Source organism: Lissotriton helveticus, chromosome 10 (assembly GCF_964261635.1).
Source record: "Lissotriton helveticus chromosome 10, aLisHel1.1, whole genome shotgun sequence".
In the NCBI taxonomy this organism is placed as follows: domain Eukaryota; kingdom Metazoa; phylum Chordata; class Amphibia; order Caudata; family Salamandridae; genus Lissotriton; species Lissotriton helveticus.
The window spans coordinates 753267035-753287152 of record NC_136071.1 but is presented as its reverse complement, the minus strand read 5'-3'; positions in this window follow the sequence as shown (position 1 = coordinate 753287152).

Sequence of the window (20118 nt, the reverse complement as noted above, 5' to 3'; positions counted from 1 at the left end):
TTGCCACGCGTCTCCTTCACTACGCCTTTGTCCATTAATTCAGATATTATTGTTAGAAGGGCGGCTTCTCCTTCCGCAGGCAGGCGATACTGCCGAAGGCAGGGGAGAATGGCAGCAGGCTGAACATGTACCTCATGAGGAGATATGTTGAGACACCTAACATCAGGGTCCGATGATGCACAGAGGGAGGAAGGTAAGGACTGCAACTCGGGTGGGAGAGGACCAGACAGGTACATATGGGAGGCTGGGGTGGGGGAAGTTGTTAGGGACACGCCTTGGGGACTACACGATATAGTTGCATACAAAGCTTTCAGTAAATCCATACCTAGTAAGTTTTCACTGCAACCTGTAGTGAGGATCAAGGGAGCGTCAACATGTGTGGGGCCAATATCGAGAGGGAGGGGTTTAGAGACATGGCTGGTCATGGGTGTTCCTGCAAAACCCACGGATACATTCAAATTGCCAGAAAGGGGTGACTCCAGGACCGATACATGTGCAATAGAAGACCGAGTCACCCCTGTGTCCAGAAGGAAAGACCGAACATCCCCTGAAACTAGAATTTTGAACATATGGGCCCTTCTGGTCGACCGGAATTTGCCCTTTCGAAATACCCCTTTCCTGGCTGTCCTATGCTTGATAAAACCGTGTCTCGTCCACCTCATCATAATCGTCGTTTCATACCCGTCAAACCTGTTAGTGGGGCGTTATCGGGCGGCGTTGTCATCCCTATGTCTTCCTTCTCGGTCATTAGGGCGGGGTTGCCTCTGGTCTTTAGCAACTGCCCCATCTCTGTGAACACAAGGCCGCGTTTTACCCGTCCGTATGTTTTCCGCCAAAACTGGACATTCATCCACCCAGTGGCCGTAACCTTTACAATAGGCACACTGATCCGTCTGGAGAGGTCCGGAGGGGCCAGAGGGAACCGACTGATGTGCTCTTGGCCGGAAATTTCCACGGGGATCAGGGCCCCTAGGAGGATAGGCTGTTTTGTTGCAGAAGTACTTTGGTCTTAAGGTCTTTATTTCTCTTGACTTCTTTCTCCTTATCTTCGTTTTCCCTATTCTCATGATATTGGGCCATGGTCAAGATGCCAGTCATTGTCTGAGCCGACCATGTACTTTCAACTTTCTTAAGTCTAGCGGAAATTTCAGGAAGTAGATTGCTGACAAATTTATCGACAAACACTGGACCTGATCCTGGGACACAAGGATCCAAGCGGCTATGTCTCTTATACTCTGTCTCAAAACGGGTGAATAAGTCAGCCACACTCTCGTCCTTACGTACTCTACAAGCATTTATTTTATCCCAGTTGACAACAGTTTCTGGCAACATTGTTTTCATGAGTGTCAATATTCTACCCGTAAGGCCAAAATGGCGGCATCTGGCTTTGTCCCTCCCACTTGAGTGTTTTCCATTGCCTCTAAATCAGCCCAATTTCCCCCTAACTCCTGTTCATGGTTGGTATGTCGAATCTTATCCCATACATCAGTGGGCACGACTGTGCCGAAGAGCAAGTCCATGTTATCTAGAATAATGACGCCTGTAGAACAAATCTGACCCAGCTCCTGATAAAAGGCTGCCGGGTTCTTTCGGGGATGAGGTAGCTGACCTTTCAATTGCATAACCTCTGATCTTTTCCAGGGAACGTGAACCCATACCCTACGTCAATGAGCATCAACTGCCACACCATTATTCTGCGCTGCAGCAACTGTGGGAAAATAGACTGGAGCTGCCTCTCTCATGGGCATAGCTGTTTCAGGAGTGGGATCAGGGAATGACGTGGCGTCACAATACGCAATCAGAGTGGAGATGGCATTATACATTTACTCTCCTTGTACATGTCCCTTCATTATCTGCAACCGTAGTTCAATCAGACATGCCGGTATTTGCAAGAAAAAGGCCTCATATCTTTTCATTACCAGAGTACACATAAACTCAGCCATAGTAGTTTGTAGCATAATCGTCCACTGGGAAAAGGTGGACAATATTTCTTGAAACCTGTAAATATTCCCACTATAAATCCAACACTCACACAGTTTCCTCTGTACATCATCCTCACGGAGACTCGAGAAGCTAATCGCCGACCGCAAAGTTTCCCTCTGAGGGGTGGCAAACAGTTTCTGTAAATCACGTCCCACAGAGGACCAGAATGACGAGGGGCGGGCAGGAGTGAGGGACATAAAATCCGGGGAACAGGGGTTAGGTGTGTGCGGACTCACAGCTGTCCCAGAAACAGGGGCAGATGAGGGGGCTGTCGGCAGGGGCAAAGGTGTTAAAATAGAAGGCGGGGGCACCCCAGAGAGTGTGGCAAGAGGGACAGTAGGAGCAGGGGAGATAAGTAGACCAGTCGGTGGTTGGGGCAGGAGAGGCCGGTATCAGGTTGCAAAACAGGATACATGGGGGCATAGGCAGGAGGACTTTCCCATATAGTATCGAGCAAGGAATCTCCTTCCTCCCCATCTGTCTGACCCTTCCCCTTCTGATCCCGTGCCGGATAACACCCTTGTGTTCAAGCTCGGTGTTCCCTATCCGCTATCTTAACGGATTTCTCTGTTCTGTCTCGGAGGTGTTCCCTAACATGATCAGCCATTGACATAAGCTCCTGCTTTCTCTCTAGAGCTTTCTGCTACTTACCCCTTTGATCTATTTCCTTCCTCCATAGCCGGATAGACTCAAACATCGAGGGTCGACATTTCTTTCTCAATAATTGCTCCTCTAAATTTGCAAGCACCTGTGATTCAAAGGAGCCAAAAGGTGGCCAACACAATTCCTCATTGCTCTTTTCTGTATATCTTACCTAAAGGGAGGAAAACATAACAGCTGATGTTCCATATTTAACCTGTTCAGTGCTCATGACAAGGTCAGCTCGTCATGCAGTACACTGGAGCTGTGCTTATGACGAGTTGACCTTGTCATGAACCATGGGATTTTAGGATTTTCAGCGCAGGAGGGGAAAACCTCTAGCAGCCAAGGTGTTAACATACTTAGCTGACTAGGAGTCCCTTCTGGAGGAAGTGTGCAAGCTACCTCCAGCTGGGAGTCCTGTGTACACACACAACAACATAGTTTCCTGAACTTACTATTCGCCGGCATTTTCAGACAGACAACAGCGGGTCTTTAAATAACAACTCACCTCACTGGCTTGGCCTTTGCAAAAGTCAATAGGAGCGTAATCATAAAGACTTGGTGGTTGATCAGCTCACCCTTACCTGACAGTGGTAGTTCTCTTCTGCAGACGCAGGGCCGTGTCCTGTTCCAGAAATCACCGTCAGGGGACCCCAGCGAGGATGCGGTCACGTGGCCCAGACCGGGTGGGGAGGAACAGCGGGCAAGTCGTTTGGCTACCGGATGGCTACCGGACTGCAAGAATCCCTCGGGTACCCCGTCGGAGTTTCTCCGTGCACCTCCTCACATCCACCGGGTCTGACCTTTGTGTTTGTGGGGTCCCTGTTCGGGTGCCATTTGTAGAACGGTAAGTACCCACCCACGGGGTCCTGGTGGCGGGGGAACTGCCCAAGTCTATCATACCCTCCTTATGTAGCAAAAAGGAGACACAGGAGCCTTCGTCTGCAGGAGGAACAAGGTTTATTATTATAGCCCGGGCTATGGAACAGAGTCTCTGTCTCGTCAGCGACAAGACAGAGGAGGCTGCTTCTTCACTCTGCAGCGTACAAGTCTTATATACATTGGCCCCCCAACCTCTGCATACGTCCTGGAAGTCACAAGCCCCTGCTTGGGAAAGGCGTGGCGCCTCGTAGTCTTGGACATGGTTTCACAACTTCCTTGTTCTGACAGGGCGAAGTTGCAACAGATGGAATGACTGAATATTGCAAAACAGGATGGGTGCTTGCAAGAATTCAGTCCAGGGCTGGTGGCAAGGCCACTTTTTGTTCTCTTTTTGGAAATCGGGTTAACCGCAAGGAGTGGGGAGGGCTGAGTGTACGTGACAGTCAGAGCATTAACAAACTTCAGCAGAGATGATCATGGAGGTTGGATAGGGGTGTTTGACACGAGATGGCAATACAAAATGGACGCCAAGGAAAGGACACTTTTCCTCAGAGGCGTTGGGAGTGGCTGGGGAAGATCCCATACATCTTCGGGTGGTTGTGACCTGTTGGTGCTGCGCTGCTCGCATCCTGACCTGCGACAGGGCACGTGGCTTCCAGGAGGGGAGCTCTGCCCTTCTTCCGGGTACCAAACAGACTTACAGACTGCGAAGGAAGCAGCGACTATGCCTCGCCGCTGAGCAGAGTTGCCAGCCCGGTGGGGGCAGCGGCCAATGCGGTGATGAGTTGGATGGTTCCACCTGGGCCTTGCTGCAACTCCAGGTGGAGAGGCCGGGAGGCTCCCTGCTGCCCTTCTGTGGAGTGTTGGCCTCAACGGCGGGTCTCAGCCATGGAGCACAGTCCCTGGCAGTCTTACGGCTTGGGTGACTTCAATTGAGGAGTTGCAGTGCTAGAGAATCACAGAGTTACTGGGCTAGCCGCTGGGGAACTTTGCACAGCACTGAGTGACTTTCTGTGGCTCCATCTGGGCTCCTGAGACTGGAAGTGGAGCAAGATGGTGAGACCTGCAAGTGCCCGATCGGCCACATTTTGATCCATGTTAATGCGATCGGCTCTGGGGTTAGGGGGGTCTCTCACCGCCACTACGTAGCTGTTTGCAGCCCTGTCCGGGCTCCTGAGAGTGGACATGGAGCCTGGAAGCACCCGATCGGCCACATTGTGCCCCGTGGCATTGAGCTCAGCTCTGGAGTGATAGGGGTTTTTCACCGGAACTACGTGACTGCTTGCAGCCCCTCCCGGCCTCCTGTAAATTGTGGTGGAGCCGGATGGTGGCCTGCTGCTGTGATAGCAGCCATGGAGGTGCAGAAGATTGGCATGCCTGTGATATCAAGGTGGAGCAGGGTTATTGGGGCCAAATAGTGGCCCACAACGATGGCTGGAGGTCCCGCCTAGGCGCTTGGAGTTCTTGAGGGAGCTGGGTGGTGTGAAGTAAGACGTGCAGATGACAGGGCTAGGCACGTTTATACTAGCTTTCGTGGGCTTGTGGGGAATTTGCCACCTAGAAGCGGACTGGGGTCAGCTTGGTGAGAGCCGATCTCTGTGGCAGGGAGCATGGTGCTCACTGCTGGGGGCTGTTGACTGGTGGAAGAAACTGCTCTGCACGTGGTCCACAGAGGATTCAGACTGGGACACTTTGCTGAGGTTAGGCTGCTATGTAGGGGTCCCGGATGTGACGGGAGCCTTGGTAACCCATATGTGATTGGCTTCCTCCACCAGTGAGATCTGGGCCCATGGGACTCGGTTGCTGTCAGCTCTCTTAGGGAGGGACAGAGGATGTGGTCTGTGAGGGGTGGCCCCCTCCACTGGAACATTATTGAACCTTGTGTACAGCTGGCTTTGGGGGTGGACCCCAGATATTCGGGGCCATTGAATTGCTGTCCCTCTTGGTGACAATTGAGAGTGATTTTCCTATTTGCATTCCCAAGTGGGCTCCAGATATTTTGCACATGTGGAGGCCTTGGGACTGCAGAGGTGCACTTGTTCACTTGTACTCTTAAGGTTGGAGCTGACATTTTGCATAGTCTCACATTTACTATGGGGAAGGACAGGCCAAAGAAGCAGCTGCAGGGTAACACCATCATCACCCCGTGTCAGAACGCTCAGAAAATTACCCGAAAGAGTCCTATAGCCATGCTAGAGCAATCATGGAATGCAAGGGGGAACCAACTTATGCTGCCCTCTTGGAGGTCATCCAGGGGTCGAGGGAGGCCCTAGAGCAGAGGTCTTCAAACTTTTGGATGCCGAGACCCCTCTGTCAACATTTTGAGGTGTAAGGACCCCCTCCTGACAAAAATGTCTAAACCTGTAGGCAGAGCTACTGGAATTATTATGCAGTTGAGGAACAAATTAAGCGACAGGCTTGACTAAATTGTGTGGGAAGAAAATGGAAATGATGTTATGTGATGCCGCGTATTTTGGATTAGCATTGCTTCATTATTTTGAAATTAATTTATTACACACAGTAACACTGAGAAAAGATTTCACCCCATCAGTACCTGTTTATAACCAAAATACAACAATTAACATCAGAAAGATTTCTAGTCAACCTTGGTGAAGTGCCTTCCACTCCGCAGGAATATGTGCTGCCACATTAGAAGCTCACCTGGCCCTGACCGGGAGCAGCAGGGGTCCCTTAAAACCCTGGCAGTCTTGTGCAGAGTTAAGCAATTTACCCATGCCGCTTTCCTCTCACCCCTACCTTCCATCCTTCTCTCCTCTCCCAACCCCGGATCCCTCTCTCAATTTGCAGGCCATTTTCTTTCACTTCTTTTTACAACTTGTGAACCCTCCCCATTCAACCTCTCACTTCACCTTCAATCACCTCTTGCCATTCTGTCTTTTCACTGCCCTCATCTCTAAAAGTCTCTCACATTCATCTCATGGTCTCTCTGGCCCCGCCACCTCCCGTGCCCTTCAGCACTTCTCCTTCACCTCATCTCTCCATTCAACTTTTTGTCTATTTGTATCTTACACCTCTCCAGTCCCCCATTCATATTTCACATCTCCCCTTTGTTCTAACAGAAGCCCTCACCGTTGGCTAACACTCACTTCTTGCGTGTCCACACTTCTCGTCTGTAATTTACATTTCTCCTCATCCCTGACCTCTTCAATCAAATTCTCTCACTCCCTTGCTGTCCTCGCTCATCATCTCATCTCATCAGTGAGTGTCTTACTATCCTGCCCTCCCTATCTATGGAGGCCTTCGACTCTCTGAGCCTTAAAATCAAGTCAGGATCTCCTGCAGATCCGTTGAAACCGGCCCAGCTTAAGAATATGTCGCCGTTATGTCGCACTCCGGTGCTTTCTTTGATCAATCTGTCACTTTCTTCTGGTGTAGTTCCCATTAGATGGAAGCAGGCTGTAGTCACACCTATTTTGAAGAAGGCTACCCTTGACCCCCTTAAACCTGAGAACTACTGCCCTATCTCCTTGCTTCCTTGGGCTACGAAAGTCGCTGAGGCCCATGTGAACGCCATTCTTGCAGACCATCTTACTAGGGCTAACATTCTTGACCCTACTCAGAATGGGTTCCGTGCGGGCCATAGTACGGAGACGGCTCTACTTTCCATGGTCGAACATCTGCGTTCTGTGCTTGATGCGGGTCGGACGGCGGCACTATTGTTATTAGATCTTAGTGCCGCGTTTGACACGGTCTCGCACAGGATTTTGCTTCAGCGACTTGAGGAAGTGGGTGTCACGGGCTCCGCCCTATGCTGGTTTCGATCTTTTCTTGCTGATAGGTCATTCCAGGTTGCGATTCCGCCCGGTAAGTCTAAATCTTATCCGTTAGACCTGGGGGTCCCACAGGGTTCATCGTTGAGTCCCACTCTATTTAATCTTTACGTGAGGCCGCTGGCTGCGGTCGTCAAGCAATGGGGCTTGATGATGGTTTCATATGCAGATGACACGCAGCTGGCGGTCACGTTGAGTGGGGACTCAGACATGGAGGCTCCCAGGTTCTGTGACGGTTTACGGGCAGTGGCTAACTGGATGAACTCCAACTGTCTCCAGTTGAATACCAAGAAGACTGAGATTATGGTGGTCGGCAAGCAGGCGGCACTGTGGGGTGACAAGTGGTTGCCTTCTGAACTAGGTGTGACCCCCTCTCCAGCATCGGAGATAAAAAATCTAGGGGTTTGGCTTGACCCGACCCTCGGCTTCATCTGTCATACCAAGAAGGTGGCGGCTTCTTACTATGGCATCATTAGAGGACTAAGACCTATCCTTAAATTCTTTGATGCATCCACCAGGCAACTGGTGGTTCAAGCATCAGTGCTGTCCCGGCTGGATTATTCCAGCTCGCTGTTGGCTGGGATTAATCAGTCAGAACTCACCCGGCTGCAGCGAGTTCAAAATGCTGCAGCCAGAGTGGTGATAGGTCTGCCAAGGCGATGCTCGGTCTCCAAATCTTTGCACTCTCTCCATTGGCTCCCCGTACACCAGAGGCAACAAATTCAAGGTCCTCTGCCTTGCGTTTAAAATCCTCAAGGGTACGTCTCCCCAAATTTTGGAGAATCTGCTGATACCGTATGTTCCCCCGCGAACCCTCAGATCTCTGGGTCAGAATCTGGCAGTGGTTCCACGCTTCAGACTAAGTAGAGCTGGTGGCCGCTCTTTTCGAGTGCTAGCGGCAAATTGGTGGAATTCTCTTCCTCCGCATATCCGGGCTATTGATGACCTTCTTCAGTTTAGACGGGCCATCAAGACCATTTTATATGTTTAGCTCTCATGCTGTGTCCCATGGCCTTCCTGATTTTCTTCGGTGTTGTGTTGTGTTTGCCTTGTCAAAGCGCCAGGACGCCCTTTGCTGGGGCAGCTGTGCGCGGTATAAGTAAAAATAACATAACAACATAACACATAACATCTCTCCTCACCAAGCATACGGGTCGGACCTGTATGCTCCTCTCAGCCTGTGCCACTCTGAGTTGTCTGTTTTGGTGCAGGCCGCACAGTTATGAGACTTGCACCCTCCTTTGCTTCGCTCCACCAAGAATCTATGGTCCTTTAGGAAGATATAAAAACCTTTCTCTATGCTCTGTAGGTTACCCCATTTGGCTGGTTCTCCTTCTCCTTCTGTGTGTTTCTCATTTGCCTTCAGGGAAGCCACTAGACCAGAACTTCTGGGGGGGGGGCTAACACTCCCAGCCAGGGCTGGGCCTAACACTGGTTGCACAGGGTGCAAAAGTCTTTTATGGTGCCCCACCCCCGTTTCCTTCTTCTCCATGAATTCCCTCACTACCACTCACCAACAATGCACCTGATCTCTCTATAGCACCTTTCTGACAAACATTCCATTTTTTATAGCGCTACTCATAGTTTACTTACACTCATTTCTGTGATCTGCATGGTACATATTCTTTGTAGCAGACACATTAACCCTCTGCACTGTTTGGGTGACAAGAGTGCCCATGTGAGTGCACGTTGAGCGATGCAACAGTGTGAGAGTAGGGTGAGAGGAGTGACTGCAGGGTGAGTGAGGTGGCCGTACGAATTTGGCTGTGGATGCAGGTTCAGAACAGGACGAATTAATGTATGATTACTGCAGGGCTTGTTTGAGTGAGTTATATATTTAGCAGTGAGGGGGAGAGGTGATTGAAGTGTCACTTGAGTGCAGAATGAGTAGTGTGCTTGTGTGACTGCAGGGTGAGGTATAGGATGAACAGCGCAAGTGCATTGTGAGTGCCGAGTAATCACTGTGAGTGCAGGGTGAGCAGGTGAATGGTGTGAGTGCATGGTGATCAGTGTGAGTGCATTGTGATCGCTATGAGCATGAGCGCAGGGTGAGCGTGAAAGTGAAAGTGAAGGGCGAGAATGAGGAGCGAGTTGTCTGAATGCAGGGTGCATTCCCAGACACTTGAAGCAACTCAGCATGTTATTTACGGTGGCGTAGGGTTTAAGATCTAAGTTAAACTATTGCTATTATGGCATTAATCGGGGATCGAGGGTGGAGGAAATAAATAATGTGCTGATGCTACAACAAACTTCCAGTCCTATGGTTAGGGTTGTCAGCAGATTATTTTGATGGCCCAGTTGGTACAAAAATAAGCAGTCACCCTTTTTTATTTATAAATCTATTTAGTGTCAAGAGGAGGTCTATGCAGACTCTTTAAAGAACACACACAGGCATTTTACTTTTGGCAACCCTACTTTATATTCCTTTTCATGAAATGCATTCTCACACTAGAGCAGTAAATGTAAAATACAAATGTAAGGAATAGGCAGAGTGGATCCCAGGGTGTATTGGAATCAGGAAAAAACATTAAGCCTCTGTAACCAGTTTACAAAGGCATGTAAATATGTAAATAGCCTTTAAAGACCTGTGAAACACTCTGATGGGTGTGCTGGAGATAAGACTCCAGACAGTGCCCAGCTGAGGCCCCAGCAGCTCGAGTTACACTGCAGCACTGAGACTGAGACACAGGATGGGGGAAGAGGGGGGTTGAAGCCCTTGGGCCTGAGCAGAAGTGTCAGTGGGAATGCGCGACCCCCTTTACATCGCTCCACGACCCCCCTGGGGGTCGCGCCCAACAGTTTGAAGACCCCTGCCCTAGAGGGATTAATTACAGGAGTGTCCATTGCAGTGAATCTGCTCTGGGTGGATTTGCAAAAAGTTGCAGATAAGGTGGATAATGCGGAATCCAACCTCTCCTCCCTTCAAACGGAGGTGCGGCCTCACCATGGTCACTGGCACATTTGAGTACTGAGTCGGATATGCTGAGGGATGCCCGAGGAAAACAATCTATGCCTACTGGGATTTTCGGAGTAGGTGGATGGCCAGTCTTTGAAGTACTTTTTGGAACAATGGGTAAGGAATGACCGGTGATCCATGGAGCTGTCTACTACCTTTGTTAGTGAAAAAACCCACAGCTCTGGCTCCTGTTACCCCCGGGTGCTCCTCCGAGAGCACTCAATGCTCACAAATTACATTAAAGGGTCAGGGATGTGATTTTAAAAGCTGTCAGGGAGGCTCTGGTTCCTCAATTTGAAAACAGGAACATTGTCATCTATCCCGACTGCACGGTCAGAGTGCAGAAGCATTGCAAAACATTCCTGGAAGTTAAAAAGCGACTCTGCACTATGGATCTTAAGTATATGCTCCTGTATCCATCCAAGCTCCATGTCATTGTGATTGGCAAGTCATAATTCTTTGATCACCCAGAGAATGTCTGGTTATGGCTGGACATGTCAAAGGCATCCCGGGGCATCCCCTAAAGCTGAACCCTTTCATGCTAGTGGAAAGCAGTGGGGGAACATCGCCCTTGCTCCAGAGGTGCATCCCTGGCTGCGGAAGGTGGCCTAGGCTGAATGGCGATCCGAGATGACAACACCATGGATGCCGAAGCAGTGGACATGCAGCGGGAGGTGGAAAAGTGAGTAGGTGATTCCTCCCAGGCCAGCAAAGACTCTGATACACCTTCAAATACTGATGACATTACATCTGACACTGGGACCTGATGAAGGTCTCTCTGCTTGTGAGGCTTATTGGAAGGGTTGCCTTGCAGTAGGTGTGGCCTGTGAGGGCTGTCAGTTTGGTGACAGGCATGTTGAGGAATGGAGGTTGTGGGACTGGTCATTTGATTCTCAGCTCCTCTCTTGGAATGTGCGCGGATTGGGTTCCTATAAAAAACTGTATAGGGTGTTACCGCTGCTTAAGAGGCACAGTGTTGACATAGCATGCTTGCAGGATACCAACCTTATCGACATTGAAGTTATAAAATTAGGAAAAAAATGGAGAGGGCAGGTATACTATGCCAACTACTTGTTGTTTTCAAGGGGGGTGCTGGCCTGTTTTGCCCCTGGTGTGCTGTTTGCATTTGATGTATATGGAGGCAGATGAGGAGTGGCGTATATGGAGGCAGATAAAGAGGGGAAGTATCTGTCAAATAATTAATAACTCATCAGTACCCTTTTTTCCTGGTGGTTCCTTCTGGATGTACTATAGGACCCAGCGGAAGAAACTGTCACTCTCAGATATTGTGTGTGTGACACTATTTAAGATGTTTATGCTGCCCAAATTTCTGTCTGTCCTTCAAAATATGCCATACAGAGTTTCCGAGGAGTTCTTCATGAAAATAGAGATCTTGGGGAGATCACACCTATGGAATTTCAGAGAGCCAAAAATGTCTGTGAACAAACTAAGGGGGGTTTACGATGGGGGGGGAACAACCATCCCTGATATCATTAAATACTAATGGCTACTCAGCTGGTTGAAATAAATGGATGTGCCTTTTCTCCACTAGATGAACCATTTGTTAGATATGGCAGATACAGTATGGGACCCAGGAGATACATATCAGCCATATATGGACAAAAGGAAGTTATAAACATTTAGTATATACAATGGTGGTGGTACAGTCTTGGCACACTGCCTACTGATAGGAGTAGGCAGCTACTAGGATTAAGTAAATGAGACTTCATGGAAATCAATAAAATGGGGGATGTGAGGGCAATGATGGGACTGAAGTAATTTGATGAATTGAAACAGGAATACCAGATGACTGAAACTAAAAGACTTCCCTTTGCTAATTTAGACGCATCCTTCGCTACACATGCCTAAATCCACATATATTGACAAAGTCAATCCATTACACAATAAAGTTGTAGTCAAACCTCTCCCTAAGAAAGCCACATCACTTACATGGGTTCTGGAGTAGCGTGCTACTCGCTGAAAAAGTGATTTGATGCCTCGTCAGGGGTAGTAAGTGCTATATGAATGCAATTACAATACAATACAATATATAAAATAATTAATAACTCATCGGACCCTCTCCAAAAACTCAAGGACAACTTGGAGAAAGTCCCTGGGATCCTTGTTGTTGAAGTGTGAATCCACTATTGAAGCTATTAGAGAAGAACATATATGGTAAAAGTTGGTCATCTTTCCTCTGATGCATGTCTTAGAGACTATGGCCACAAAGGGGACATTAATGCATATACTGTAGGACTATCCATGCTTAAAATGGTTCTAGGAGGCTGTGTCAGCATGCCTACTACTATGACCATATCCATAAAACAAAAAAGGTAGTTTGGGTGCTGGTGTACCACCCAAATACACAAAACTGGGAACAATAGTGTTGAAGGTGGACATAGTAAGAGAATAGGGAACCAAACCCTCCCAGCGTTCACACTATAAAAAGAACATATAGGTTGTGATGGAGGAGAGGCCACTGTCCTAATACCCAGTCTGGTTCCCCGTCAAGAAACGTAATAACGAGATGTAGGGCTGATGCGGTTTCGGACGAAGCGAAACAGAAAGTGCTGTGTAAGACGTCGTGGTTATGCGAAGGGGAGGCTGTGACGACTCAGCAGCTGTTAAGCGTGCATGCGGTTAATTCAGCGCTTAATTTGTACAAATAAAAAAGTGCAAAGATTTTCTTATGAGCCCCAGCACTACCTAATACCATGACCACCTAGTCTTGATTGCACACCGTGCATCACTCTTGAGTCCAAGTATGATGATGGTAACAAAACCGTGTCCCCAGCAATGACAGGCAGCGTACACCACTTGAGACCGCTGTACAAATTAAGGACTCAGCTGCGGTCTTTTGAAGACATGCGTTGCCGTGTTTCCCATCCTAAGTGTCTGACTCTTCTCTGGCTCACCAGAGCCACCTTCTGCCCACTGGCTGCAAGCGCCGTCCATAGATAAACAGAGCATCGCATTCGAACAGCTGCGGTTGTCATTCACTCTGGAATCCGTCACCTGAATTACAAGGAAGTGAGAGCTACTGATCGAGTAGTGAAACAAGACGCGCTCTGTGGTGGAGGAGGGGGAAGGGCAAACTGCAGGCGCCGGCGCTAAGTGTGAGAGAAAGAGGGACGGACATGAAGGCCAGCAGAGTGACGCGGGCATTGAAGCGAGCTGCGCATGGTAAGGGAGGGCCTTCACTCGCGCAATAAAAGAAGCCAAATGGCAGCTGTGCACAATGGCAGCTGTGCACGTCACGCATGCGCTTGTGCGCGTGATAGTAAGCTGGTCGCCGGGAAAGTAGCACTTTTCAAAGCAGCTACTAAATGTCTCGGCCAGACCAGCGCATGCACTGGATCAGCCCGAGACCTAAAAATAGAGGATACCCAAAACGTTTTAAAAGATGAGAATATCAATGAAATGTTTTCCCAATCCTTGGATTGAGTTGTGGTAGTGTAATGCAACAATGAGGTGAGAAGTGTTGGTATCATCAGGAGTTTGTCAACTGCACTGGAGTTATATTGTTGGCGATATATGTGACAATATTTGCTTGTGACACTTTTCATGGGACAGACGTTCTCATGCCCAATGGAGATGCTTCTTCTTGATATTGTCCAAGGTATGATAGTTTAATTAATAAGAAAACAAAAATATTGTTAAAAAAATGCATCTGCAGCCTGTCTTGCAAAGCAGAGGAAATGGAATAAGTTATAACCAGTTATCCTACTGTAAAATTCCCTATTACATGAGTTCCCATCATAGAGGAACTGGAATTATGTTACACATTATAGGAACTACCCTATAACAACAAACAAGATAAACAATGTTCCTAATATTATAAGATCTCTTACCAATGTTTTACACTATTGAACACTGTATAATCCTCCAAGATCTAGCAAAGTTGGCAGACAATATTCCTTCTGAGCTAATGTCATATAATCTGCCATGATATCTACCAAAGCACCCCTAAAAAATAAAATATTTGAAGAGTCCCGAATCAGGTGTCTGAGATTCCACATTGTGTTAGCACTAAAAACCCTACATTGTCTACCAGGAAATGAAAAATACTAGTTGAAGACTCTCTGCCTAATCCACAAAGTACTCATAGTCTCTTGTAAGTATTTCTCTTCAAGATATACCAAACCATTAGCTATCAAAAGCTACCAAAAGATTTATTTTTAAGAAACTTTAACCTACTTTTCACCACCTGTGCAGATATCAAACTATCAAAGATTGAGGAGGAGATCTCTTCATGGTAATGCTCCAAACTCTAAACCCCTTCACTTCATCTAAGTTTGGAGTGCAACTTCCTTAGGTTATGGAGACTCCTGAAAACAAATCTCGAAGTTCATATCTATGTCCTGGAACCTTTCTTATTCCCAGTAACCACCCTCACCCCTAAACCCCAGTAAAGGTATTGCAGTGCACAGGTGTACACATTATTGTAGCCTGGCAGTTCACAATTTACACCTGGGTGATCTTAGCGCAGGCAAGTTTTGCGCTCATTTCAGGTTAATGATCGTTGTTTGTTTGCAGGGATACTTCTGAGCAAGACATTGGAGTAAGTAGTTTTTGCATAGGAGGACCGCAAGAACAAAAATAATTTTAGTTGGGAGTGGCTCTATATTATAATTAGGACTCCCTGTTTTATGGTATTTATTTTTTTGCCATTTCCTTCAGTATTTATCCATATTTCTTTTTTTGTCATTTAATCTGCATTTATCCACTTTTATTTTTGTCACAAGCAAAAGAAGATTCTGCAGCTAGTAGTAGAGAGGGGCTATGGAGCGATTGTAATGACTGCACGCACTTAGAATATTACTAAACAAAACTGAAAACACTGAAAGGCAGAACATTCTATTTCAAACAAGTGTGCATTTAATGTGAAGAATTCCAGGGAACATTAAGCTAGTAACGTTAAGCACCGTGTTCGAAGAGGGAGTGATGGAGGATGGAACCTCTCTTTTGGCAATGTTTGACATTTTTGTTTTTGGGATGACATCAAACTGTGTTACAAAATCTCTCTTGAAAGTTACCTGCAACCCGTTCTAACCCTACGTGATGCAAAGAACAAGCGCAGCGTTATTGAGGAAGATTAGAAAAGGAATGAAGGCAAGAAAGCAAAAGTGAAATTACTTCTGCAAAGGCAAAATTAAAGGAAGGAGACTACGATCCTCACATCTCGCTGGAGAGGGCTAGTTGCACAGAAACAGCTGGCATTACACAAGCAAACAGTGGTGGAAAAAAAGGGGAAGAAAGAATTTCATGTTTTCTTGAAACGGGGTCACATCATGTTTGTACACTGGCGGTATGTAATTTTTGAAACATTTCTCGATGCCTGCCACTGGCAACCGGACACGCCACTACCTGCTAACAGGTCTCTGCCTTGCACCAATGATTGCCATTCACAGGCTGCCTTATTGGCACTGACCCCAGCAGATGATGCCTAAAGCTTTCTATCAGTGAGCTAGCCTGCTAATGCACATTCTATGATGGACACAGTGTTTTTTTAAACCTTAACCCCTTCCATGCTCATGACGAGCTGAGCTTGTCATGAGTTGCGCCGCTCGCATGCTCATGACGAGCTCACCTCGTCATGTAACGCGGCTTTTTGTAAATTGCCGCACAGCGCGAAAAAAGCCACCGCACGCATGCGGTTAAGTACTCGCACTTCTTACTGTGAACCCTCCCCCTTAACGTGCAACACCTACTGCCATCTGCTGCCTTGTGTCCCTTAGCTGTTATCTTAAATGGGCCATAGACAGGGCACAAGTCCTTAAAAAAGAAGTGGGGAGACGCTGTCATCGGAAGTGACGTCACAACAGGAAGTGACGTCACGAAAGGTGCCGAGCTCCTCGTCCTAGAGAGGCCAAAGAGTTAAGTCCAGCTGTTTGGCAGGGAGGATGTTGTCCCCCCGGTAAAATAAGTGGGGGGGTCGCCATCCACCCGCGTGGTACCCCGACTCGAGCCCTGGCCGTAGAGGTGTAGATTACTAAGAGGGGCTTGCCGAGGTAAACCTGGGCAGGAGTGGGGCTGCGGCGCACAGTTTGTTAGTATTTTCCCGTGTTTAACTTACAAATACAGACAACGGAAAAATTGTTTTCCGTCTGTATTTATATGTAAAATTCTGTTTAAACTGAATAACCGGGAGCCTTAATTATAATATCTTCCACAAATCCTTGTGCATACGGGTCCTGAGGCTCATCTACTCAGATATTAAGGTAAACTTGCACAAAAGAAGAGTGGTTCAAGGTAAACATCACAATTTGAACACTGTTCAGGAGATCAGTTGGATATGATTGGATAAACTTTCAGCCATCCCGATAAGACACACCTTTCACCCAGTTGTAAATTGACGGTTGGAAGACGTGGGAAGGGTGAAGGACATCCCCAAAGGCCACACCCTAAGCTAAGTGCCCCTGTGAAAGTCCAGTGATTGTGTGCAGTGGGACCTCGTCTGGGGTCAGGGGCAGATTTTATGCATAAATATGTTCTTCAAAAATGTAGACAACAAAATTGTAAAGATAGAAGTTCTTTACAAAAAGGCTCTCTATGAATTTTACAAAACAGTTGTGGTAAAAACGTAGTTTTTTTACTCAACATTGTTGGTGACTATATTTTCCAAGGGGCTTCCTTCTACATTTTTGTCCACCTTTTTTCCTCTGTATTGTGCACGTTTCTCCTATATTTAGTTCTATACTGTTTCAAAGGGACATTTCCCCGTTTTATATTCTTTCCTTGGTCCTACCTTGCAGGCCTGTTTTTTTCTTACCTTCTATCTTCCTTCCCATTTTAGATATGTTCCCCGCTGTCATCCTTAATGAAACCTTGTTCTCACTCTACACTCCTACTCCATCCAGTTACGCTTCTCCTCCTACCTCCCCTGTCCCCTCCCAACCCCTGCCCTGCTTCTCCACCTGTTCCTGTCTACATCCCTTTATATGTTTCGTTTTTTTTCAGGGAGATTACCCCTTTTCTCCTTCTGGCTACACTTCTGTTCCATTCACCTTAGGCATTCACTCTTCCCCTCTGCTTCATTCCCTTTTTTATTTGCCTCGACTCTTGCCCATGACTCGCTGCTCTCCTTATCTCAAGATTGCATGTGTCCACTTGATGGAGCCCTTCCAACTGTTCTCTAAACTGAAACGGTGGGCAGTTTGTAGATTTTTTTCCTATTGGCAGCTCATTCTGATTTTTTTAAAAAATGGATTTGCTCTGTTCTAAAAAGTGTTTACGACTTTTTGATTTTTTTTCAAACATCGACATTTTTCCCTTTATGTTATTCTCTGCTCGACGCTATATATTTGACTTTTTTTTTACTGTAATCCAAGAGTAACTGGGCATGATATGCTTTACACCTAATGTCTGATATATATGACTGATATTTTGAACGCATGAAGGCTGTGTGTAGGGCATGCCCACAGGGCAGGCCTCGAGCCAACTTCCCACAGCACACAGCCAAAGGCAATGTATTGTGGTCTCTTTTCTGTGGCAAGGGGGAGAGCACAGGACACAGTGTACAGCCACACCCTGCATTCAGTGCCAGCTATGCACAGCCAAATAAGGTGTGTAGTGGGTTAAAAGGCAGAGGAACGTGCAAAAGATATGGCCAAAGACCACGTACTGTTCCAAGTGCTTGCAGGCCATGGATACATGTGATTTTTCGCTTTGAGTGCAAATTCTGATTAAAACAAACATAACACTTTAGGTTAAAAACGAGATAACAACTGTAGAATATTTTTTTATAAATATGAAAGGGTCGTGTTCTGGTAACAAGGTTTTTGACTTTGAACCTGGAAACTTGGTATCAAGATTTGATGTAAGCACTTGACAAAAAATCATGTTATACTTGGCAAATGACTGGTCTCCTGGTGCAGTAAATTGGAAATATGTTTTTTTTTATAAAGTTACGTTTAAAGTAACAGCCTTAGTTAAGTATGTCCAACTCCTCGGCATCACATCATAGTTTCTGTGACCGGGCTCAATAGAATACCACCCGCTATACCATTCTATAGACATTATTGCTGTTTTAGATGTATAAATATTCTCTACAATGTCTATGGCTACTCATTGGAGACTGATCATTATTACATCATATACCTGACTTGCAGAAATTAAGTGTCCTTTTTGTAAAAAAAGAGAAGACAACCTTAGTGAAATAGTGTAAGCCTAAGCAATAGTTTTCTGTAGAATAGGAGCTTAAAACATGATGCTCATGCATATCAATAATGGATAAATTAAAAAAGAAAACAAATAATGCTGAATAAATAACATTTAGTTACATGGTCATATCATCTGGAAAATAGTAATTAAATGAAGCCTATAATTATGTAGTAATCATATTAATGCAGTAATACACAAGTGTTTAAATAATATTCAAATTGAAAATTAAACTGCTTTTTTAGAATTTACGTAATATAATTGGTTTGTTAAATAGTTATACATAATGTTATAACTGTTTATCAGCATATATGCACATTTTTAATATTCCAGTACCTTAGGTGTGATTTGCTTTTAAAAATTAGAAATATGTCATAATTGTTAAGCCATGTTAACTTATGTGAATCTCAATATGTTTATGGATTCGGCTACCACACCCTTGATTGCCAACTTTGTAAAATATTTGTATCACCTTTTGAAAGGTTATGCTTTTGATTTAAGATATGAAATCTATATATTAAGTAAATGAAGTCGGCTGACTAATTGCCCTAGGCAAAATTTGAATGACACTTATTGAACAGACCAATGAATCAAGAGTGCTGACGATAAACCCGTTTCTATATGTATACAAGTATGCATTTTTATTTATGAATTTAATTTGGAAACAAGAGTCTGGCAACAGCTAACGCTGTCTCAAAGCCAGACCAAAAATGGGCAAATGTATTTGCAGTGGACTATGGTTTTCCAGTAGCTAAGTGGAGGCTACAAACACATCCATTAGCAAATAGCAGGAGTTAGGATACTGTTTCAGTGCAATAAATACTTGCACACACAAAACATGACTGCTGAGAGATACTTCACACCCAGAGTACAGATATCTTTCTTTATTAATCACTCTGTAAGAATTAAATGGGAAAAGTAAGCAATTAACGTACTTACTAAAGGTGTTTATTTTGCATTGTCGTTTTTCTGTAAATGCTGAACGCATTAGCATTTGTTAAAACTAAAAGCATCAACGTATCAAAACTCATTGGATGTCAGTGAAAAAATGCTTGCTTTATTTTTTAATATACATATATATATATATATATATATATATATATATATATATATATATATATATATATATATATATATATATATATATATATATATATATATATATATATATATATATATATATATATATATATATAGTTGAAGACTGATTGCAGTCGAAACGCGTAGGCCGTCCATTTTTGCACTTTTTTACACATGGTGTACTTAAAATAAACTAAAATACATCACCCTACTGTTGTGGTGCCGTGACTTCCGTCGTACAATCTGAGAACGCGAAGATTCAAGGAAATATATATATATATATATATATATATATATATAGTACAATTTGCACAACTGAATTTACAATACTTTGTTATTATTGTTTGTGTACCAAAGGCAAAATATATTTGTTGTTAGCTTTCAGAAGGATTACAGAATTTTCAACGTTTTAATCAAAAGTGTCAGAAACCTTCCAAGCAGAATATTGGATGATGGACTTCACACAATTACCTCTTTTTCTGGCAGTTTTAACATGTAAATAACACCCAGTCTTGTTTTTCATTTTGAAATATGAGATTAGCTGAACGTTTAATAGGAGCAATCTGTCTACCTCCCACTGCACTGTTGCTTCACAGCACCACATAATTGCCATGTAATCATCTC